General features: G+C 42.4%; 1 long non-coding RNA gene across 1 annotated transcript; it reads left to right on the top strand.

The window, feature by feature from the left end:
• Window positions 1–13,981: 13,981 nt before the first annotated feature.
• LOC137342160 (uncharacterized) lies at window positions 13,982–24,787 on the top strand. The gene is made up of 3 exons (XR_010967213.1): window positions 13,982–14,100; window positions 21,466–21,539; window positions 24,580–24,787. It is a non-coding gene; the product is annotated as an uncharacterized lncRNA (long non-coding RNA).
• The last annotated feature ends 1,019 nt before the right edge of the window (window positions 24,788–25,806 follow it).

The following is a 25,806-nucleotide window of genomic DNA, read 5'->3' as shown; positions in this document are numbered from 1 at the left end:
GTGCGCCGGTGGTGAAGGGAGTGAATGTTTAGGATGGTGGATGGGGTGCCAATCAAGCGGGCTGCTTCGTCCTGGATGGTGTCAAGCTTCTTGAGTGCTTTTGGAGCTGCACTCATCCAGGCAAGTGGAGAGTATTCCATCACACTCCTGACTTGTGCCTTGTAGATGGTGGAAAGGCTTTGGGGAGTCAGGAGGTGAGTCACTCGGCACAGAATACCCAGCCTCTGATCTGCTCTCATAGCCACAGTGTTTATATGGCTGGTCCAGTTAAGTTTCTGGTCAATGGTGACCCCCAGGATGTTGATGGTGGGGGATTTGGCGATGGTGATGCTGTTGAATGTCAAGGGGAGGTGGTTAGACTCTCTCTTGTTGGAGATGGTCATTGCCTGGCACTTGTGTGGCGCGAATGTTACTTGCCACTTATCAGACCAAGCCTGGATGTTGTCTGAGGGGTTGTGATTGGAACTGAACACTGGACATAAGAACATAAGAAACAGGGGCAAGAGTAGGCCATTCGGCCCCTCGAGCCTGCTCCACCATTCAATAAGATCATGGCTGATCTTTAACCTCAAATCCATTTTCCTGCCCGATCCCCATATCCCTTGATTCTGTTAGAGTCCAAAAATCTATCGATCTCAGTCTTGAATATACTCAATGACTGAGCATCCACAGCCCTCTGGGGTAGAGAATTCCAAAGATTCACAACCTTCTGAGTGAAGAAATTTCTCCTCATCTCAGCCGAAATGGCCAACCCCTTATTCTGAGACTATGCCCCCCTAGTTTTAAACTTTCTGGCCAGGGAAAACAACCTCTCAGCATCTACCCTGTCAAGTCCTCTTAGAATCTTATATGTTCAATGAGATCACCTCTCATTCTTCTAAACTCCAGAGAGTATAGGCCGATTCTACTCAATCTCTCCTCATAGGACAACCTTCTCATCCCAGGAATCATTCTAGTGAACATTCGTTGCATCCCCTCTATGGCAAGTATATCCTTCCTTAGGTAAGGAAATCATAACTGCACATAGTACTCCAGGTGTGGTCTCACCAAAGCCGTCTACAATTGCAGCAAGACTTCCTCACTCTTGTATTCCAACCCCCTTGCAACAAAGGTCAACATACCATTTACCTTCCTAATTGCTTGCTGTTAACTTGCATGTTAACTTTCTGTGCTTCATGTACAAGGACACCCAACTCCCTTTGAACCCCAAAATTTAATAGTTTCTCAACATTTAAAAAATACTCTGGGGGAAAATAATTGGATAAGGGCCGTTTTTGGGTGTGGGTAACGTGATGCACTATTACCCTGCGCCCAATGACCCCTGCGCAGGCAGGACTCAAGTTTCAGCCAGCCCAAGGACTCACCTGCAATCAATGTTCCTTTCCAGGCCTTGCACGTGGAATCAATGCAATTTGCACTTTCCACCAGAGGGAGCTCAATCTCTTAAAGGGAGGATGTTTCTTAGAAATCGCTTAAAGGTAGCTGGTACCTGTTATTTGCTGAAAATAACAGTCTACTGTCTACATGGAGTCTGAACAGAGACATCGCACACATAAAACACAGATGCAGGTCTCATCCCTATGTTTACACACTGATGAGTTATGTTAAAACATTGAATAAAGGTTGCGCACTACTAAATCCCACATCCTCCAATCTGCACACCAGACCTCACCAATCTACCAATCTGCCAATCTGAGATGGTACCAGATCTGCAAAGGTGCATGCACCAAGGTTCTCAGCTGATGTTCTAGAGACCTTGGTGCAAGAGGTAGACAGAAGGAGGGACATCCTATATCTGCGGCGGGGTGGGGGGGGAGGGAAACAAGAGGCCCTTCAGACAAATATCCAAAAGGCAGTGGGAGGTAGTGGGGGACGAAGTCAATGCCAGGTGCACAGCATCATGAACATGAATGCAGTGCAGCAAGAAGTTCAATACTTTGACATGAGTGGTCAAGGTGAGTGAGGTCAACTGTCAAGTGGTGTCTCCTACCAACTGCACCACTAGCCGCATCCATTGCTCCGTGCACTAAAACCCCCCATCACTCACATACCAAAAAACTCTTTCCATCAGTACTCAACTCTTCCAACCAGATGCTTCCTCTCACCCTTACATATTACCAGTGTTTCAAGCCACCCACCCACAACTCACAGCCCAGACACAATGGCAGCTATTCAACCATGACAGGCACATCACCCAGACACACGTCCCGCTTTCTTGCAGGAGAAAGTGGCGCATATCAGGAGGCAGCATATGGCAGTGGCATTTAGCCCCTCGAGCCTGTTCCACCATTCAATAAGGTCATGGTGGACCTGTGACCTAACTTAGCCCCATATCCCTTAATACCCTTGGTTCACAGAAATCTATCAATCTCAGATTTAACATTCACAAGTGAGCTAGCATCAACTGCCAACTGCAGAAGAGCGTTCCAAACGTCTCCCACCCTTTGCGTGTAGAAGCATTTCCTAACTTCACTCCTGCACGTCCTGGCTTTAAATGTTAGGCTGTGTCCCCGCGTCCTAGTATTCAAGTCTAGGAGATCTCCAAAAAGTTACAAATGTCTCGGCAGCCAGAAACAATAACCCAGCCACTAACCTGTAAATCCTGCATGGTCCCCTTAAATAGCACTGATGGGCCCTAGTTAGACCGCACCTGGAGTACTGTGAGCAGTTCTGGGCACTGCACCTTCGGAAGGACATATTGGCCTTGGAGGGAGTGCAGCATAGGTTTACTAGAATGATACCCGGACTTCATGGGTTAAGTTACGAGGAGAGATTACACAAATTGGGGTTGTATTCTCTAGAGTTTAGAAGGTTAAGGGGTGATCTGATCGAAGTTTATAAGATATTAAGGGGAACAGATAGGGTGGATAGAGAGAAACTATTTCCGCTGGTTGGGGATTCTAGGAGTAGGGGCACAGTCTAAAAATTAGAGCCAGACCATTCAGGAGCGAGATTAGAAAACATTTCTACACACAAAGGATGGTAGAAGTTTGGAACTCTCTTCCACAAACGGCAATTGATACTAGCTCAATTGCTAAATTTAAATCTGAGATAGATAGCTTTTTGGCAACCAAAGGTATTAAGGGATGTGGGCCAAAGGCGGGTATATGGAGTTAGATCACAGATCAGCCATGATCTTATCAAATGGCGGAGCAGGCATGAGGGGCTAAATGGCCTACTCCTGTTCCTATGTTCCTATGTCCTCCAGGCACTCTAAGACACGTTCAGATGGTCAGGGTTAGGACTGTGTATTGAGTTGAATGTTAAGTCCCAAAATGGTTGTCTATCACTTTAAATCAGTGTTGCACACTGATTGAAGCCATTTTCTCCCTACTTAACATGATTCCAGCGTTCGTTATCTGCGCCTGCGCAAACTCCTGTACCAAGATGGTGTCCGGCGCACGTCAAGCTGGAAACGTACGTGTGCATCCAAGATGCCATCTTGGATGTCAGAGAGGCCGTGTAGCGCCGAAACAATGGGTGCTACATGGCCCAATTTAGTGCCCTCTGATTTTCTATTCTTCCTACCAAAGTGAATAACCTCACATTTCCCCACTTTATACTCCATCTGCCACCTTCTTGCCCACTCACTTAACCTGTCTATAGCCCTTTGCAGACTTTTTGTGTCCTCCTCACAGCTTACTTTCCCACCTGGCTTTCATCAGCAAACCTGGATTCATTACACTTGGTCCCTTCTTCTAAGTCATTAATATAGATCGTAAATAGCTGAGGCCGAAGCACTAATCCTTGTGGCACCCCACTGGTTACAGCCCGCCAACCTGAAAATAAGTTGTTTATCCGTACTCTCTGTTTTCTGTCCATTAACCAATCCTCTATCCGTGCTAAAATATTACCCACAACCCTATGAGCCCTAATCTTGTATAACAACCTTTTGTGTGGCACCTTATCGAATGACTTTTGAAAATTTAAATATACTACATCCACTGGTTCCCCTTTATCTACCCTGCTAGTTACATCCTCAAAAAACTCTAATAGATTTGTCAAACACGATTTCCCTTTCATAAAGCCATGTTGACTTTGCCTAATCACACCATGATTTTTTAAGTAGCCTATAACCACTTCCTTAATAATGGATTCCAGCATTTTCCCGACAACTGATGTCAGGCTAACTGGCCTATAGTTCTCTGTTTTCTCTCTCCCTCTTTTCTTGAATAGCGGTGAAACATTTGCTACCTTCCAATCCACTGAATTTTGAAAGATCATAACCAATACATCCACTATCTCTGCAGCCACCTCTATTAGAACCCTAGGATGTAGGCCATCAGGTCCAGGGGATTTGTTAACTTTTAGTCCCATTAATTTCTCCAGTACTGTTTCTTTACTAATCTTAATTAGTTTAAGTTCCTCACTCTCATTAGACACTTCGTTCCCCACTATTCCTGGCGTGTTTTTTGTGTCTTCTACTCTGAAGACAGATACAAAATATTTGTTTAAAGTCTCTGCCATTTTCCCTATTCCCCATTCTATTTTCTTCTGTCTCTGCCTCTAAGGGATGTTTACTTTTGCTATTCTCTTCCTTTTTACATACTTGTACAAGCTCTTACAATCCGTTTTTATATTTCTTGTTAGTTTACTCTCATATTCTATTTTCTCCCTTTTTATCAATGTTTTGGTCATCCTTTGCTGGTTTCAAAAACTCTCCCAATCCTCAGGCTTAATACTCTTCTTGGCAACATTATAGGCCTTTTCTTTTAATCTAATACTATCCTTAACTTCTTTAGTTAGCCATGGATAAATTACTTTTCCTGTGGAGTTTTTATTCCTCAATGGAATGTATATTCGTTGAGAATTATGAAATATTTCTTTAAGTATTTGCCATTGCTTATCTACCTTCATATCCTTTAATCTAATTTCCCAATCAACCTTAGCCAACTTACCCCTCATACCTATGTAATTGGCTTTATTTAAGTTTAAGACTCTAGTTTCGGACTTAAGTATGTAATTCTCGAATTCAATGTGAAATTCTGTCATATTATGATCACTCTGCTCCAGAGGATCCCTTACTACAATCTATTAGAACAGATACTGGGTCTCACACTTATAGACCTTGGATTGTCAAAAATCTTTTCTTGTGCTGCACATGCAAAGAAAATCTAGTAATGACAAAGCAGGTTGCGAAGTATCTGTTGTGCTTTCCGCATAATATACTGTCAGCCGTGTTATGTATGTTGAATTGATGGTGTTATGTATTCATTCATATCTATGTTGCTTGAACATTGAGAATAATCGTTAGTGCCACATTGTGCTACATGTGGGTTGTTATCCTTCGTGGGTCAAAGGGTATCACCGTGCATCTATTCATAAGCAAAATAGCACCATCTAATGAGAATGTAACTGTAATTTGTTTAAACAGGCTAAATTTTAATACTATTCTCCTACTGTGAACCTAAAAAGACACTACCATATATTGATGTGGTCCGGGATAGATGTGCAGCAATAAGGCATCGGGAGGAGGATCTATAAACAGTCATGGAAGCAGCAATTGCATAGATGCTTTGCACATCAGCATTAACAGCACCATTTCCCAGTGCATTCAAAACTATTCAGTCTGTTCCCCAGCCAACCATTAGCCCACCTGAGTCCATGCCCAGCACCAGTGGGCTACAAGAAATGGTAACAGACATACTATCTCTCAGGATAGGGAACTCTGATATACCATCTCTCCAGCCCTCTCTAATGCCAACACATGAGGGAACTTTAGGCCAGGGCCTAGCACCCCTTGCAATCACATGAGAGATGCACCTGGAGATGGGTTCTTCAAATCAGCTCACCTCTAACTAGCTGTTGCAGCCCCTTTCAGAGCTGTGGGCCCCATAGGATTTTCTGTCTATTATTTTAAATTGATTTAAATGAACGGAAAATCCTGCATGCCTGAATTCCCAATATGCATTCCCTGAGAGCAAAGCTTATAAAATATACCCTCTTATGTAAAGTAATTAGCTTTGCATTATGTGCACAATATTATTTTACATTATTAATATGGACTCAATATCAGTGGTTTATTTCTAATGCTTTAGTTCCAAGGTTTGTGTGTCAAAACCTACAATAATCAGCTTCACTTCATGTTACAAATTTAAGTTTTAATGTACTATTTATCTTTTAATAATTTCATAGCAAATCCTGGAGTTGTGGGACGCGCTCCTCAATGAGACTCTCCAATAGGGTCCACCAACTCAGGGTTGGCTATTTGCAGGGTCAGTACCTCCAGGTCGACTAGGGATTTCAGACTCGGGCCCCCACTGCTGGATGCTCACTTCTCCCTTCTGTAATGGGCTTCTCTTTCCTTCAAGAATTCACAAATTGGTGAAGCGCTGCAAGCTTAAAGAGCTCTGACATTGCTGTTTCCCAAAAAGTGTGTGTGTCAATGAGCGGGCAAGTGAGAGTTGGTGGAAACATTAGTAGGCCTAAGTTTTTGGATAAGCAAGCCTATGGTTACCAACTCTGGTTGGATGTAATCCTGGAGGTTTGATCATGTGACATTTGATCAAATAATGTTTACCTGCACTTTGCAAATGTTATTGCATTCATTTTATAAGGATTGGGGCCCTTATAGTTGAGTGTCTTTGCTCATGGTTTCATGCTAGCAGCTGTCGAGCAGGCGAGGAAAGTACACAAGCACAAACCACAGGTCCAAATCGCAAATGCGAAGTGTGAACTCTACGTTTCTCCCACGTTGCTAGCAGCAGTGCCCGGGAGATTCATTTTCCAGTCTTTGAAACTCCTGGACAGAAAGAACGTTTAAATAAGTGAATCTCACAAACTCTGATTTAGTGCTTCCCTGCTTCTTGCAGCCTTCCCATTGTTTATTGTAAACAATTTTACAACACCAATTTATAGTCCAACGATTTTTATTTGAAATCTACAAGCTTTCGGAGGCTTCCTCCTTCCTAAGGTAAATGTCATTCCCATTGTTTGGCACTACAATCATGACATACACCGTGTCTGCTCTTATATCATACTGCTTTCCCTGACATGGTCTCAGGCTTTAGAATGAACTAAAGTGAAGCAAACAGTCAGTACGTAAACTGATAATTACTTTGAAATCATAATTTGCAGACAAGCGTTAAAGGTGCATTTCAGACATATGACCCATAGATGAATATTTGATTTAGGGCAATGACCAAGATTTCTTCAAATGTCGCACCAGATGAAGAAAAATACAATACACAAATACCAAACAGCTCATTTCTTTGTGCACCTGCACTTCCAGATGAACAATTAACAATGATCACACTACAATATCTGAATACATATATTGCCACGATTTAAAGGATCTAGATGGCACATTTCTCAAACTTGGCTGTGAAGCTGACAAACCTGCTGACAACCTCCACATAAGTCACTTAATGGTGGAAATTATTCACTTTGAAAAGAAAGGCTACTTTAATCTCCTATTAGGAGCTTTTAGTTGAAAATAATATGAGTATAACCCATGCATTTGTGGCATCTATCAGAACATTCACATGGGTAAACAAGAGGAGCAGGCATAAGGATCCCCTACAATTTATTTAGCACAATAAAATAAGATTTTTTTAATAATACTAATCCTAACCCCACAAGAAGTGCCTCATATAAATAAGCTATGCATTTCTTTCCATTCTCTCTGTTCCTCACTATTTTACTTTTGTTTCCTTTCTTGTGTGCCCCTTGCCCTCCTGCCTGATGTCACTGTGCACTGCATTTTGCAGTTAAGAAATTGGTCAGCTTTCAGGACACTGCTGGTCAGCACAAACCTGGAAATTTATATTAATTGGTTTCACTTTAAATTTCATATTCCTCCAGTGAGCTATGTCCCACCGTGCCCATATAAAATAGCATGATTAATCCACTAGCCTGGCTTACTGTTTGGGTTGAAAAGTTCATACTATGTTTTTAAAAAAAAACAAACTTTGATGTTTAGTTGAGTTTTATATTTGTGCCCTGCCTCAATAGTAATAATGTCTACACTCTTTCTAATAACAGGAAAGGTTTTCCTGCATTGTCTTAGAGCTACTGCCATCCATGCATTACCCTCTACTTCCACAGGATGCAGCTTTTCTAGTCCAAACAGGTCCAGCCTCTTTTGCTGCACGTCCTGCAGCCTGACCTTCAAGGCATCGTCAGTAAATGGGTGAGTGTTCCCAATATCCCTGTGTGCACACAGTTCGAAATGCATGGGTTAATCAAGAATAGGCAGGATAGATTTGTTAAAGGCAAATCATGTTTGACAAATTTTTTGAAGAAGCGACCAATTGGATAGATAAAGGGAATGCAATACATGCAGTTTATATAGATTTTCAGAAGTTGTTCAGTAAGGTGTCTCCCAAGAAGCTTGTAAGAAAAATTCTGGCTTATGGTATAGGAGGAAAGATGTTCAATGGACAGAAAACAAAGAAATACAGTCAATGAGTGTTGCTTAGTTTAGAATCATAGAATCATAGAGTGATACAGTACAGAAGGAGGTAATTCGGCCCATCGCGCCTGTGCCAGGTTAATTGATACCATTTTAAACTAGGTTGCTTCAGTTTTAGCTTTGTTATGTCAATTCAGTTCTCTTGCACTGCTAGGCTCAATAACTCATCCAAGTCATTCTTTGGTGTCGATATTCAACGTTTAAACATAAAAAAAACCTTCTGGAAAAAATGAAAAGGATGTTGAATTTGACCCCAATTTTTTTAAACTTACTGATTTTTAAAACTGGCCCCGATGATGAAGTTCCTGACATACAGTGGACAATTGCATGCAGATTGCTATAAACAATGGATAAGGGTTGGAAATGGGACCCAATCAAATTTTGTGATGGACTCTCATTATAATGCAGTCAGTGAGCTGCCAGTGTGAAACGCACTTCCCAATAGGCAGCTCGCTGATTTAGAGGTGGGAATTGGGATGTGGCAGCTTACAGGGGAGGTGTATTTAGCATTGGGATCAAAAAGTAGCAGCACTGGGGAGCAGCAGTGCAGAGCCTACGGCAGCAATGACATAGTATTTCAGATGCGTTAAAGTGCAAAACTCACAAGCGACTGCCAAAAAAAGGTCTCCAAAAGCTCCATCCAGCTTTACCTGACAGCAGATGAGGATCCCTTTAATTATCACTAGAAGTTTCCGCTGCCTAACTTGTACCACCTATGGTTGGTGGGCAGGAGCAAGAACTGGCAGTATTGATACGGGCAGAGACAAAAATGGTCTTAATTGCACCATGACCCCTATTTGCCTAAATGTATGACGCTCTCGCCTCTTTCCAATGGGAGCTCCGGCTGGCAAAATGCAGGTCTGTCCGAAAACCAGAATGGACGTAGATGCAGTGGTACGTTGGTGCGACTACCCACTGCTTGATTTTAATTTCACTACTGCCCTATTTTTAAATGCAAATGGGCTGGTAGCGAGATGAAAATTGCACCCAATGTACTTTTGCCTCAATTCAGAGCAGCACCCTTACTGCACCAGAGTGAATATTTCCTGTTTGTGCACTAGCTGGCTTTATACCTTTTAGGTTGTTGAATTAAATGCACAACACCACTTAATGGTGGATTTTCAAAAAACTAGAGTGTTTTGTGTATCTTCTGTTTATAAATTACAGTATGCTAAACACTATACAATAATACAATATCCCATTGCATCATATTCTATTTTACATTACGCTGCATTATATGACTTCATATTATTCCAGTCCATTATGTTGCATTGCATTGTTTTACCAGAAATCACAACTGTTCAATGGAGTGAAAGTATTGATAATGAAGGAAGAACAGGTTGGATTTTCTGGAAATGTTGGATTTTCTTTCAGTCCATAATGTTTCACATCTGCACAAATGGAACTTAAAAATCCTATTAAATTATCTTAAAAAATGGTGACTAAAAGTAAATAGAGAAAGCCCAAACTTAGAAGACAATAAACATTCTCAGCACCAAACAGCACATCATTCATGTGTAAAACAATCTTGCAACTTCACATGACCAGAGTTTATTATTATTATTAATAGTAGATAAAACAATTGCACATTTTTTAAAAAGGGATATTAATTTGTGAAATCACTCTCTCAATGGAAATGAATGTGAAATTGGTTGCCTTGCCAGCGGATTCATGGATCTTTGTGGGCTCCATGTCAACTCTATCCACTTCTCTTTTCCTTCTACACAGCTGACTGCACAGCTTTGTGCTAAACCAGCAATTAACTTCAGAAATGTCAAATCATCCATTGGTTCTATGGAGCAGCTGATGATTGTTGACACATAGGCACAGAAAGGAGAAAACTTACATAACATTTGTGCATGGCTCACTTAGTAATTTCTACACCACTGACATTTCAGTTCCTCTTTCCCTGAATGCTGACTGTCCTTACTTGTACATATGTGTGGTGTTTTGAGATTTTTGACTATTTGGCTGAAGAGGGATTTCAGATTAATTTATATATATTGAACAAGTTCAGTTCATGAGGGATTTAATCCACAGAACACATACATTCTGGGAATGCGACTTAGATCAGAGTGGTGCCCCCTGCATCCCATATCAGCGTGAATCGATGAAGGATCGTTAAGACATTCCAGTAAACATTGATACATTTAATGTTGCTCTGGCAGTGTCACCGATATCCCATCAAAGTTACAGTGGGCGATTGGGAAAACCGTTGCAGAATTTCAGGGCCAGTGTCTCTTGCAAGCCGGCCCCAAACCTGAAGGCTGAAATACAGGGCTCTCTCAAACCTGTGCCCCCATGGGTCTCCAGAGTTACATTCTGTGCTTCTGCTGAGGAGGAGGCACCAGCTTGTCCTGGAAGCAGCTGGGGGGGGGGGAGTGGGAGGGGAAGACAGGTGGTCACAGACTGCAGTGAAGCTGCCACACTCTTCATTGATGTCTGCAACAAATAAAAAGGGACGGTTCACATATATGCAGAGACACAAACTTTAGACATGGGAGAACAAGCTCAGAAAGCTGTAAAAAGGTACATAGGATCCTAGGGTATAATAAATAGTGGTATAGAGAACAAAAGCAGAGAGGCAAAGGTAAACTTATATAAATCATTGGTTATACAAATTGTAGTCAATGGAAAAGAAAATCATGCTGAGTGCAAAACATGCTACCGATTCGCTATTGCTCAATCTGTGGTATCGCCCAAGATGTATTTCTATCCCCAAGTAACTAAATGCAAAACAGTAAAATGGACATGATACAAACAAAGGGAAATGTAAGGCTTTGCTTGAATGCTTCATCCCCAAGCAAAACATTTCCCCTGTCTGTCATTCTCAGTTGCTAGGCTATGCTTAAGCTGTTGAGTGGGAATGTCATTTATGGTTGCTGGAGGAACATGGCAGTTGGTTGTTGGCCTGATTATGTAAGTGCCCTTGAGCTGTTTGTCTCCAAACAAATGGAAATGTAGAGCAGCAGTTAGTGCCGACCTGCAGTGCTAAACACATAGTTCAGGAGAAGCAAGAAGATGAACAGAGGAGCCACTGTGACAATTCTTCTCCTGCTTCTGTATGCAGCTGCTCAAGGTGTGTGGAAATTGTGATATTCCTTATCAGAATGAGGAAAGATGTTTTGCTATTTACATAACTGAATAGAGATCAACTGTGAACCTAAAAACATTCTTTTTCATTATTAACCTTATTACATACTATACATTGATTATAGGTTATGAATGCTAAAGCAATTGCGATCAGTCGAGACATGCAGTGAAACATCGATTTCATGTGTCTACTTATAGTATCCTTGCTAAAAATACCAATAAATGTATGTTTTTTTGCTTTATTGAGATGATGCTATAAATAAGAAACATGGATAACATTACTTGTGAACACAGATGCAGGTGATAATGGACCCACCATATTTCATTATGTTGTATTTTTTATGTAATGTTGATGCACATTTGTTATATGGATATGTGTTTTATTTCTTTAAAAAATTGGCTTGGAGATCTTTTGTACTAAATACCATTTACATTTACATAGAGAGCATATGTATGGACCATCAGTTTACATAAAACAAACTGCTAAATCCAGGGTACCTTTAGGACTCATGAATTATGATTGCCATGATGTAAATAGTTGATTTTGTGCAAACCACAGTTTTTGCAAATGGTTTGTATTAATATTTTAATGGTGAAAAATTGCAAGAAAAATTAAACAGCTCATCAGCTTCAAAAATATGTTCTAGCAGCGGCTCCACTGAACATGAATCATTGGTATTCATTGAGTACTTGTAGCATAAAAATATTCCTTATGCAACTTTCCTTCTATCACGGTGATTCTATATCATACAAGAGACATTTACAACAAATCGGCATGATGTAACTAATTCCAAGTCAACAGATTGATCAACTGGTTTGCAACCTAGATAAATTCAGAGGATTTGTAGGTTACATTTAAGAAATTAAGAATTGCATTTATATAGTGCCAACTTAAAGACATCTCAAAGTGCTTCATAACCAATGAAGTACTTTTGAGGTACCTTGTAATATAAGAAAATGTGACAGCCCACAAATATTGCAATGCTGGAGTGACAGCCTTGATTATATGAACATCCGAATTAAGAGCAGGAGTAGGCCATTCGGCCCCTCAAGCCTGCTCTGCCATTTGATAAGATCATGGCTGATCTGATTGTGACCCCAACCCTACTTTCCCATCTACCTACTATAACCTTTAACTCCCTTGTTAATCAGGAATCTATCTAACTCAGCCTTAAAAATATTCAATGACCCTGCCTCCACCGCTCTCTGGGGAAGGGAGTTCCACAGACTCACAACCCTCTGAGAGAAAAAAATTCTCCTCATCTCCGTCTTAAATGGGAGACCTCTTATTTTTAACTGTGACCCCTAGTTCTAGTCTCTCCCACAAGGGGAAACATCCTCTCAGCATCTACCCCTTCAAGCCCCCCCAGGATCTTATATATTTCAATAAGATCACCTCTCATTCTTCTAAACTCCAATGTATACAGGCCCAACTTGTCCAACCTTCCCTCATAAGATAATCCCCTCATCCCAGGAATCAGTTGAGTGAACCTTCTCTGAACCGCCTCTAAAGCAATTATGTCCTTTCTTAAATCAGGAGACCAAAACTGCACACAGTATTCTAGATGTGGTCTCATCAATGCCCTGTACAACTGTAGCAAAACATCTCTACTTTGATATTCCATTCCCCTTGCAATAAATGACAACATTCCATTTGCCTTCCTAACCACTTGCTGCACCTGCATACTAACTTGTTGGAATTCATGCACTAGGACACCCAGATCCCTTTGTACCTCTCAATCTCTCTCCATTTGAATAATATACTGCTTTTCTATTCCTCCTGCCAAAGTGGACAAGTTCACATTTTCCACATTATACTCCAACTGCCAAATTTTTGCCCGCTCACTTAACCTATCTATATCCCTTTGCAGACTCCTTATGTCCTCTTCACAACTTACTTTCCTACCTACCTTTGTGTCATCAGCAAATTTAGCAACCATACATTCGGTCCCTTCATCCAAGTTATTGATATAGATTGTAAATAATTGATGCCCAAGCACTGATCCCTGTGGCACTCCACTCGTTACATCTTGCCAATTTGAAAATGACTCAATTATGCCTACTCTCTGTTTCCTGTTAGCTAACCAATCCTTTATCCGTGCTAGTATGTTACCCCCTACACCATGAGCTCTTAATTTGTGTAGTAGCCTTTGATGTGGCACCTTGTCAAAAGCCTTCTGAAAATCCAAGTACACCACATCCACAGGATCCCCTTTATCCACGTTGCTTGTTACTTCCTCAAATATATGCTCAACTCACTGGAGTGTAGCTTGAAACCATGTCCTTCTGGCTCAGAGTGAGCCAAGGCTAACACCAATGCTGCAACTTGAGCATCTCTGATGCATTCCTGATTTGGGAATCTTTGATGGATCAATGGTCCAAAAGATGGAAGAGTAAGCTACGCCCCTAGGGCTAACATTTCTCACTTTAAATTCTGATTAATTTATGGATTCTGTTTAATGTATAGGATTCATTTTAAGACGAGCAGGGCGTTGTCATTGTCCGAGAGCTACTATGGCCTCCATTCCCATGCAGTACATCAAGGATATGAAGTTCATCTCCAGAGGGCCTCGCTGCTTCAAAAAACAAGTGATGTAAGTAATCACTCTAATCTGGTAGCTTCAGTACGTTGGGGGAGACTTTAACCTTACCTGCCCAGCTGAAACCAGTCAGATAAACAGTTAAATGCCCCGAGTTACTTACCTGCCCTGGAGCTGCCAGGATCCCACTGTCCGCAATTTTAACCTGCTCTGCTGACACACAGCAAGGACAGCTGCCCAAAGCTGGTGGGGTCCTTCTTTACATATGCATATCAGGACCTGTTCATGTAATTGGGGCCCGACTGCAATTTTAACTGAGGCCTGAACAGTGACACCACTCTGGCTGTCCCGCCAGGCCAATCTGGGATGGAAGAGGATCAGCTCCAGAAGAGGCTGAAAAGGTTAAGTGTTTTTCTTTCCTTTATGAATGCCCCTTCGAGCACCACAAAGAAAGCTTAGGCTTCCTCTGCCCTGGACTCGCTCATCCCTCCCAAATGCAAGATTCCCGTGAGATGCCCCCAGAACCCGATCATGCCACCTACCTTATGTTGGACGGTGGCTTCCAGGCCGCACAATTTTCCTGTAACTTGCCACTTGCACTAGGCGAGAAGTGGAATGGCGGCATGTTAATCAGGCCCTGGAATTAAAATGGCCAGGCCTGATTTCTAAAGCAGTGGGTGAATTTCCAACTCACCTGGCCACCCACCAATCTGGAGTTAAAATCAGGGCCGTAATCAGTTTGTAGCATCCATCTCTGAAACTGCCTATTTAAAGGGAAAAAAAAATCATGTCAAATGGACTATACCTTGTGGCCCTTCTAGATAGCCGGAGCAGACGACAGCCACATGCTGCCACCCACCTGCAGTCTTACCAGCCAAACCATTGAGAGAGATAGCACCCACTATCACACCGATCCCACTGGAATTTTTTTTTTTAAAAACCTGGCTTGGCTAATCTTTCTTTACCCAGGTTTTCATTCTCTATTAAATTGAGAAATGTAGAATTCTCAAGGAAAAAAAAATCCGAGACCCATATTTTGATGTAATGGTCCAAAAATATTGGCTGTGATTTATTGCCTGAAGTTGTCCTCTCATCAATCATAGTATCATAGGATGGTTACAGCACGAAGACAGCCATTCATCATAACTCCCTTGCTTTTCTACTCTACGCCTCTATTTATAAAGCCCACGATGCCGTATGATTTTTTAACCGCTTTCTCAACCTGCCCTGTCACCTTCAAAGATTTATGCACATATACTCCCAGATCTCTCTGTTCCTGCACCCCTTTTAGAATTGCACCCTCTAGTTTATACTGCCTCTCCTTGTTCTTCCTACCAAAATGTATCACTTCACACTTTTCTGCGTTAAATTTCATCTGCCACGAGTCTGTCCATTCCACCAGCCTGTCTGATTCCTCTTGGAGTCATAGAATCATAGAATCATAGAAGTTACAACATGGAAACAGGCCCTTCGGCCCAACATGTCCATGTCGCCCAGTTTATACCACTAAGCTAGTCCCAATTGCCTGCACTTGGCCCATATCCCTCCATACCCATCTTACCCATGTAACTGTCCAAATGCTTTTTAAAAGACAAAATTGTACCCGCCTCTACTACTGCCTCTGGCAGCTCGTTCCAGACACTCACCACCCTTTGAGTGAAAAAATTGCCCCTCTGGACCCTTTTGTATCTCTCCCCTCTCACCTTAAATCTATGCCCCCTCGTTATAGACTCCCCTACCTTTGGGAAAAGATTTTGACTATCGACCTTATCTATGCCCCTCATTATTTTATAGACTTCGATAAGATCACCCCTTAACCTCCTGCTCTCCAGGGAAAAAAGTCCCAGTCTGTCTAACCTCTCCCTGTAAGTCAAACCATCAAGTCCCGGTAGCATCCTAGTAAATCTTTTCTGCACTCTTTCTAGTTTAATAATATCCTTTCTATAATAGGGTGACCAGAACTGTACACAGTACTCCAAGTGTGGCCTCACCAATGCCCTGTACAACTTCAACAAGACATCCCAACTCCTGCATTCAATGTTCTGACCAATGAAACCAAGCATGCTGAATGCCTTCTTCACTACCCTATCCACCTGTGACTCCACTTTCAAGGAGCTATGAATCTGTACTCCCAGATCTCTTTGTTCTATAACTCTCCCCAACGCCCTACCATTAACGGAGTAGGTCCTGGCCCGATTCGATCTACCAAAATGCATCACCTCACATTTATCTAAATTAAACTCCATCTGCCATTCATCGGCCCACTGGCCCAATTTATCAAGATCCCGTTGCAATCCTAGATAACCTTCTTCACTGTCCACAATGCCACCAATCTTGGTGTCATCTGCAAACTTACTAACCATGCCTCCTAAATTCTCATCCAAATCATTAATATAAATAACAAATAACAGCGGACCCAGCACCGATCCCTGAGGCACACCGCTGGACACAGGCATCCAGTTTGAAAAACAACCCTCGACAACCACCCTCTGTCTTCTGTCGTCAATCCAATTTTGTATCCAATTGGCTACCTCAACTTGGATCCCGTGAGATTTAACCTTATGTAACAACCTACCATGCGGTACCTTGTCAAATGCTTTGCTGAAGTCCATGTAGACCACGTCTACTGCACAGCCCTCATCTATCTTCTTGGTTACCCCTTCAAAAAACTCAATCAAATTCGTGAGACATGATTTTCCTCTCACAAAACCATGCTGACTGTTCCTAATTAGTCCCTGCCTCTCCAAATGCCTGTAGATCCTGTCCCTCAGAATACCCTCTAACAACTTACCCACTACAGATGTCAGGCTCACTGGTCTGTAGTTCCCAGGCTTTTCCCTGCCGCCCTTCTTAAACAAAGGCACAACATTTGCTACCCTCCAATCTTCAGGCACCTCACCTGTAGCGGTGGATGATTCAAATATCTCTGCTAGGGGACCCGCAATTTCCTCCCTAACCTCCCATAACGTCCTGGGATACATTTCATCAGGTCCCGGAGATTTATCTACCTTGATGCGCGTTAAGACTTCCAGCACCTCCCTCTCTGTAATATGTACACTCCTCAAGACATCACTATTTATTTCCCCAAGTTCCCTAACATCCATGCCTTTCTCAACCGTAAATACCGATGTGAAATATTCATTCAGGATCTCACCCATCTCTTGTGGTTCCGCACATAGATGACCTTGTTGATCCTTAAGAGGCCCTACTCTCTCCCTAGTTACCCTTTTGCCCTTTATGTATTTGTAGAAGCTCTTTGGATTCACCTTTGCCTGATCTGCCAAAGCAATCTCATATCCCCTTTTTGCCCTCCTGATTTCTCTCTTAACTCTACTCCGGCAATCTCTATACTCTTCAAGGGATCCACTTGATCCCAGCTGCCTATGCATGTCATATGCCTCCTTCTTCTTTTTGACTAGGGCCTCAATCTCCCGAGTCATCCAAGGTTCCCTACTTCTACCAGCCTTGCCCTTCACTTTATAAGGAATGTGCTTACCCTGAACCCTGGTTAACATACTTTTGAAAGCCTCCCACTTACCAGACGTCCCTTTGCCTGCCAACAGACTCTCCCAATCAACTTCTGAAAGTTCCTGTCTAATACCATCAAAATTGGCCTTTCCCCAATTTAGAATTTTAACTTTTGGGCCAGACCTATCCTTCTCCATAGCTATCTTAAAACTAATGGAATTATGATCACTGGTCCCAAAGTGATCCCTCACCTGCCCTTCCTTATTTCCCAAGAGGAGGTCAAGTTTTGCCCCCTCTCTAGTCGGGCCATCCACATACTGAATGAGAAATTCCTCCTGAATACACTCAACAAATTTCTCTCCATCCAAGCCCCTAATGCTATGGCTGTCCCAGTCAATGTTGGGAAAGTTAAAGTCCCCTACTATTACCACCCTATTTTTCTTGCAGCTGTCTATAATCTCCTTACATATTTGCTCTTCAATTTCCCGTTGACTATTTGGGGGTCTGTAGTACAATCCTATCAAAGTGATCTCTCCCTTCTTATTTTTCAGTTCTACCCATATAGACTCAGTGGGCGAACCCTCGGATATATCCCCTCTCACTACTGCCGTGATGTTCTCCCTAATCAAGAACGCAACTCCCCCTCCTCTCTTACCTCCTGCTCTATCTTTCCTATAGCATCTGTACCCTGGAACATTGAGCTGCCAGTCCTGCCCCTCCCTTAGCCATGTTTCAGTAATAGCTATAACATCCCAGTCCCATGTACCCATCCATGCCCTGAGTTCATCTGCCTTGCCCATCAGACTTCTTGCATTGAAATAAATGCAGTTTAATCTAGACTTCCCTTGGTCTTTGCCCTGCTTTCTCAGACCATCTGTCCGGTCATGTTCTGTACACTCTCCCTTACTGCCTTTTGTTTCTGTCACCACTTTATTTCCCACTGACTTCCTGCATCGGTTCCCATCCCCCTGCCACATTAGTTTAAACCCTCCCCAACAGCACTGGCAAACACTCCCCCTAGGACATTGGTTCCAGTCCTGCCCAGATGCAGACCGTCCAATTTGTACTGGTCCCACCTCCCCCAGAACCGGTTCCAATGGCCCAGGAATTTGAATCCCTCCCTCTTGCACCATCTCTCAAGCCACGTATTCATCTTAGCTATCCTGTCATTCCTACTCTGACTAGCCCGTGGCACTGGTAGCAATCCTGAGATTACTACCTTTGAGGTCCTACTCTTTAGTTTAACTCCTAACTCCCTAAATTCAGCTTGTAGGACCTCATCCTGTTTTTTACCTATATCGTTGGTGCCTATATGCACCACGACAACTGGCTGTTCACCCTCCCCCTCCAGAATGTCCTGCAGCCGCTCCGAGACATCCTTGACCCTTGCACCAGGGAGGCAACATACCATCCTGGAGTCTCGGTTGCGTCCGCAGAAACGCCTGTCTATTCCCCTTACAATCGAGTCCCCTATCACTATAGCTCTGCCACTCTTTTTCCTGCCCTCCTGTGCAGCAGAGCCAGCCACGGTGCCATGAACCTGGCCACTGCCACCTTCCCCGGTGAGCCATCTCCCCCAACAGTATCCAAAACGGTATACCTGTTTTGGAGGGAGATGACCGCAGGGGACCCCTGCACTGCCTTCCTACTCTTCCTCTGTCTGTTGGTCACCCATTCACTATCTCCCTCAGTAATTTTTATCTGCGGTGTGACCAACTCACTGAACGTGCTATCCACGACTTTCTCAGCATCGCGGATGCTCCAAAGTGAGTCCATCCGCAGCTCCAGAGCCGTCAAGCGGTCAAACAATAGCTGCAGCTGGACACACTTCCCGCAGGTGAAGGAATCAGGGATACAGGAAGGAGCCCTGAATTCCCACATCCCACAAGAGGAACATGACACGGCCCTGGGATCTCCTGCCATGACTTAACCCTTAAATTAGCTTAAGAACAACTACAATGTCAAGAGAAAAAAAAGGAAAGAAAAACTACTTACCACTCCCTTTAAGGAGTTTACTCCTTTAAATTGTTCTCAATTTAGAGAATGTTAACTACACTAGGGACCTTGATTCACTAAAAAATAAACGCTACTTCCTATAAGACCTGCAGACCTTCCCTTTCCTTTTACTTTAGTTACTGTAGATAAGTAGAAATACTCACCTGAACCTACTCACCAATCAGGTGCCTCCCCTGTGTCGCGTCCCGATCTGATTCCTGACGTCACTTCGAACTCGGTCGCAGCTCCGCTCGGCTCGGCTCCTCTCAGCGCTCTGAAATCCCGCCTTTTATCGGACGCTCCCTCCGCTCGGCTCAGCTCCTCTCCCACAATGCCCCTCCGAGTCTATCTCTATCCTCGTCACTGTTCACTACACTTCCAAGTTTTGTGTCATCTGCAAATTTTGAAATTGTGCCCTGTAAACCCAAGTCCAAGTCATTAATATATATTAAGAAAAGCAGTGGTCCTAGTACCGACCCCTAGGGAACACCACTGTATACCTCCCTCTAGTCTGAAAAACAACCATTCACCACTACTCTCTGTTTCTTGTCACTTAGCCAATTTGGTATCCATGCTGCCACTGCCCCTTTTATTCCATGGGCTTCAACTTTGATGACAAGCCTATTATGCAGCACTTTATCAAACGCCTTTTGGAAGTCCATATACACCACATCAACCGCATTGCCCTCATCGACCCTCTCTGCTACCTCATGAAAAAACTCAATCAAGTTAGTTAAACACGATTTGCCTTTAAAAAATCCGTGCTGACTTTCTTTAATTAATCCACACTTGTCCCGGATTATCGTTTCTATAAGTTTCCCCACTACCGAGGCTAAACTGACTGGCCTGTAGCTACTTGGTTTATCCTTACACCCTTTTTTGAACAAGTGTGTAACCTTCTCCAGTCCTCTGGCACCACCCCCATTTCTAAGGATGATTGGAAGATTATGGCCAGAACCACATCAATTTCCATCCTTACTTCCCTCAGCAACCTAGGATGCATCCCATCCGGACTGGGTGACTTATCTACTTTAAGTACTGCTGGCCTTTCTAATACCTCCTCTTTGTCAATTTTTAGCCCATCCAGTATCTCAACTACTTCTTCTTTTATTGTGACTTTGGCAGCATCTTCTTCCTTGGTAAAGACAAATACAAAGTACTCATTTAGTACCTCAGCCATTCCCTCTGCCTCCATGGGTAGATCTCCTTTTTGCTCCCTAATCGGTCCCCCCCCCCGCCCTTAAAACCCGTTTACTGTTTATATGCCTATAGAAGACTTCTGGATTCCTTTTATGTTGGCCGCCAGTCTATTCTCATACTCTCTCTTTGCCCCTCTTATTTCCTTTTTCACTTCCCCTCTGAATTTTTTATATTCTGCCTGGTTCCCACTTGCCTTATCAACCTGACATCTGTCATATGCCCCTTTTTCTGCTTCATCTTACTCTCTATCTCTGCCGTCATCCAGGGAGCTCTGGCTTTAGTTGCCCTTCCTTTCCCCCTCATGGGAATGTACCTAGACTGTACCTGAACCATCTCCTCTTTAAAGGCCGCCCATTGTTTGATTACAGTTTTGCCTGCCAATCTCTGATTCCAAATTATCCGGGCCAGATTCATTCTCATCCCACTGAAATTGGCCCTCCTCCAATTAAGTATTTTTACTCTAGATTGCTCCTTGTCCTTTTCCATAGCTATTCTAAACCTTATGATACTATAATCGCTGTTCCCTAAATGTTCCCCCACTGACACTTCAGTGATGTTCAAGCTCCTTTCACTGGATGACCCTCTATGCTGATTATCTGTCATTAGCTACTCTGCTGAAAACATTTTACACTGAGTTAGAAGATTTCTGTAACATTGTTTTAACATTTTTTCCTTTTTGCTTTTTAACATAGTCCTTCAAATTTCTTCTAAATATTACTGTTCACACAATAAATGTATAATTTCTGCTCCTTCTAGTGCTGTTTTAACAATTGGAGGTGAAATCTGCATAAAGCCTCATTCAAACTGGTTGAAAGAAATCAAAAGGAAAGGTAGGCATTTGACACTGTTTCTTTATGAAATATAAATTGGACAACAAAGTACAAAAATGCTTTAACAATGTCCATATCTAATATATTAAAATCACTGGGTGGGGGGTTACAGAAATCCATGCAGTACCTGTTATGCCTGTAGGTGGCACTGTGATAAGTATCTTCAATGTAAAATGACCAGGTAATGTTACCTTATAGAACAGCAGCTCCTTCTCTATATTAATGGATCGGATTTTGCAGTGAGTGGCAAACGGACGGTGCCCGCTGTTCGTTGGACTTGCACGTGCCCATAGACTTTCTATGGAGTTTTGCACGGCAAGTTACTATAAATTAGAGATCTAAACAGCATGGCGCCCTCTATAGGGCACCTGAGACTGGTGTGTCTCCTTAACCAATCAAATTGAAGCATCATTAATGAACAGTGCAAAGTCAAAACCAGGAAATGTAAGTTAGAATCGTGAATTCAAGGTCAAATCAGGTACAGTAAGCAGAATAAAGAGAGGGAAAGAAAAACTGGATTAACAACAACAATAACTTACGTTTATATAGCGCCTTTAACGTAGTAAAATGTCCCAAAATGCTCCAAGGTAACATTATCAAACAAAATTTCACACTGAGCCACATAAAGAAATATCAGGTGACCAAAAGCTTGGTCAAAGAGGTGGGTTTTAAGGAGCGTCTTAAAGGAAGAGAGAGGTGGAGATGTTTAGGGAGGGAATTCCACAGCTTAGGGCCGAGGCAGCTGAAGGCATGACTGCCAATGGTGGAGCGATTAAAATCGGGGATGGGCATGAGGTAAGAATTGGAGGAGCACGGAGATCTTGGAGGTTTGTAGGGCTGGGGGAGGTTACAGAGATAGGGAGGGGCGAGGCCCTGGAGCGATTTGAAAACAAGGATGAGAATTTTAAAGTCAAGTCATTCCTGGACCGGGGGCCAATGTAGGTCAGCTAGCACAGGGGCGATGGGAGAATGGGACTTGGTGCGAGTTAGAATATGGGCAGCAGAGTTTTGGATGAGCTCAAGTTTATGGAGGGTGGAAGATTGGAGGACAGCTAGGAAACCATTGGGATAGTCCAGTCTGGAGGTAACAAAGGCATGGATGAGGGTTTCAGCAGTAGACGAGCTGAGGCAGGGGTGGAAACGGGTAATGTTACGGAGGTGGAAGTAGGCGGTCTTGGTGATGGAGTGGATATGTGTTCGGAAGCTCATCTGAGGGTCAGAGATAGATACAGAGATAAAAGAGACAGAAAGATAAAGTTAAAAAGAATTTTTTTATTTAAATTGTTTTTTTAAATGTCCAACAATAATTAAAAGCTGAAGGAATGAGACCCCACACTTGTAAAAGTTCATTGTCAGTGCCAGCGAGGTTGTTTGGCAGTAATTAGGACTCACCACACCGTTAAAAGGGTACTTACATTGAAATGGACAAGCCCTAACTTTTTTTTGGCGAGTTTAGTCCATATCTATAAGGTAAGTACAGGAACTTCACGCCCTTCAGTACATTTGAATGGTGGCTCAGGCAGCGAGATTCCGTTTTCATGCAGCTTTTGGAGGAACAGGTCATCTTGGACAGCAACTTCCGGATTTCCGGGTTCAACTACACATGTGCGGTCGCCAGAAGTTGCTCTCCGATTTGCACATAAATAACAGTGAGCGCTGTTAGTCTCACCGTTATTTTTACAGCAAAGTCTGGCCCATTGATACAAGCATGCATGTATTTCCACAAGAACAAACTAGCCAGTAATGACACACCATGGATGAATAAAGAGATGAGGGTAATATTGAAAATGAAGAAAATGGCATACATAAAGCATATTGAAAATCAAGGAGAGGATATCAAAAGGGAATACGAAGAGGTTAGGAAAGTAGCCAAAAAAACAATTAGGAAAGCAAAGAGGAACTATGAAACTAAATTATCAAGGAATATAAAAAGATATAGTATTCTACAGAAACATAAATAACAAAGGAAAAATCAGGATAGGGATAGGGCTACAAAGAATGTTCAAGATACACTCTCAGGTAATGACAGCGAAATGGCAGAAATATTGAACAGTATTTACCAGGGAGACTAACAAGGTGGAAATGGCATTGAAGAAGTGATCAAAAAAGACATAAAGACATTTAAGATAGAAAGAGGCCCCAAAAACTTCTTCCATGAGAGATAGTAATTTATGTATCTTCCTCTAATCGACTACACTGTATTTGCTTCTGATGGTGCAGTCTACTCCACATTGAGGAGACTAAATACAGATTAGGTGAGTGCTTTGCTGAACACTTCCATTCTGTTCACAAGTACAACCCTGAGCTACCAGAGACTCGACATTTTAAGTCCTCCTTCCATCCACACTGTAACCTCTCTGTCATTGGCCTCGTGCACCATTACAATAAAGCTCAGTGCAAGCTTCAGCAACAAAGGGGTAAATTTCTGACTTCACCACATGAGCGGTAAACTAGCAGATCAGATTGCCCGCCCATTATAGAACCCATCCAATTTTCAATCCACAGAAATTGGTTAAATGAAAATTGGACAGGTTCTATAATGGGCAGGTGATCTGCTCTGTCAGATTACTGCCTGAGACCTTTAACCTCCCGTTATTCTACATTAATTAGTACATGAGATAGAACACAGTTACATAGGAATTTAGATAACTTGCCGTCCTCATTTAAAATGTGGAAAATGCAGGATGGCAGAGCTTTATATTGCATTACAGAGATGTGGGATTGAAGTTCATTTTCTCTCACATCACTGGTCATCCTGAATTGGTCTGCTGTGAGAAGGCGGCAAGTGGAGACCACGCACCTCCCAGGAGGAGTGAGGAAAAGTCATGGGGAAAGTCAATGTTCCTGCTACACTTGATGACCTAATTTTGACTGGCTCGAGGGGATCATTGATGGAGGGTACAGGAACAGGTCCCCTATCCACCTTCTCAGCTGCAGAAGTTGCATGGCCCAAGAAGACCAGAAAGTGGAGAAAACTTGGGAAGGGGAGGAGAGCAGAATGTGAAAAACTAAAAGCATCTTTTTCCCCTTTTGTTTTTAGGCATCCTGAACAAACTACAGGCCAAAGAAAGAAAACAATAATGACTGGTGTGGAAGACTTCAGAAAATATTATCACATTTATGCCACATAAAAAATTGTTTAAAGAAACCTTATCACAATGTTCCGCATGTTAATATTTCTCTTAACTTCACGGCTAAATATCTTACTGGTCCCGTTTGAAACAATGGGAATCTTTTGTTGTTCCCGTAAGCACTATATGAAGGTTAAGGTTTATAAAAGGCTTTCCAAATGTATGATATACTGAAAAAATCCATAATAAATTGTTTGTTAAATAAAGAGCCCTGGAATGAAAAACGCTCCCTAGCCATGTTACCATTCTTAATGCACTGTCATAGTCCAAAGGGCGCAGAGGCTAAAGTTCAATCTAAAATATACGTGAGTACCTGTGGAACATCTAGAACTATTATACTAGTTTTGCAAGCTGTCGATGGACTAGAAATTCAAAACACCAATACAAAAAAAGCACAAGAACAAAGTTGAACATCAAGATGGAGCTCTTTATTAACAAAATATAAACTAAGCAACACAATTACAATGGCAAATGTCATGCATCAAAAACTGGACACTGATCTGTTCCTATTTTTTGATTTTCCTCACGTTGGTGTCATGGCCCAAGGGAAGCACCAACATCCAATATAGGTATCATATTCCATGTTGGGAACCACAAAGTGGATTTGCTAAGGCAATTAATGGATAGGAAACTATACGAATCACACCCACAATTTTCCAATATGCGCTCCCAGTGGGTGAGACTTCATACCAGGGGCACGCGTTTTTAAATTCAGCCATCTTGTTTTCAGGGCCAGGCTTTCAATATTATTTTCCCTTTACCCACCAGAAGTGAGAAATAAGTATCATCTTTGGACATGCTTTCATTTGAATTAATTGATTGAATTGACCTTCTAAGTTTGGGTGATCCAATACCACCTGATTCTCTGCATGCACAATACCATTTTTTTTATATAACCAAAACATTACAGGCTTGAAATTCCACAAAATTCCAGTGCGGTGGGACGGAACTTGTAGGTTCCGCTTTGCCAGGCTGGTGACCCCATCCCAAAATCCAAGCACAGGGTAATTTTAATATTCGGGAAGGGCCAGCTTGCGCTTGTAGAGGTGCAACTGGTGCGCCTACTCCACAAGTGCCAGCAAGAACTTTGAGGCACTAGAGACCCTTATTGAGCCAAACAGAAAGCAACAAAAAAT

Source organism: Heptranchias perlo, chromosome 1 (assembly GCF_035084215.1).
Source record: "Heptranchias perlo isolate sHepPer1 chromosome 1, sHepPer1.hap1, whole genome shotgun sequence".
NCBI classification, from domain to species: Eukaryota; Metazoa; Chordata; class Chondrichthyes; order Hexanchiformes; family Hexanchidae; genus Heptranchias; species Heptranchias perlo.
The sequence above is the reverse complement of the archived record's forward strand: the minus strand, read 5'-3'. Positions and strand labels throughout refer to the sequence as shown.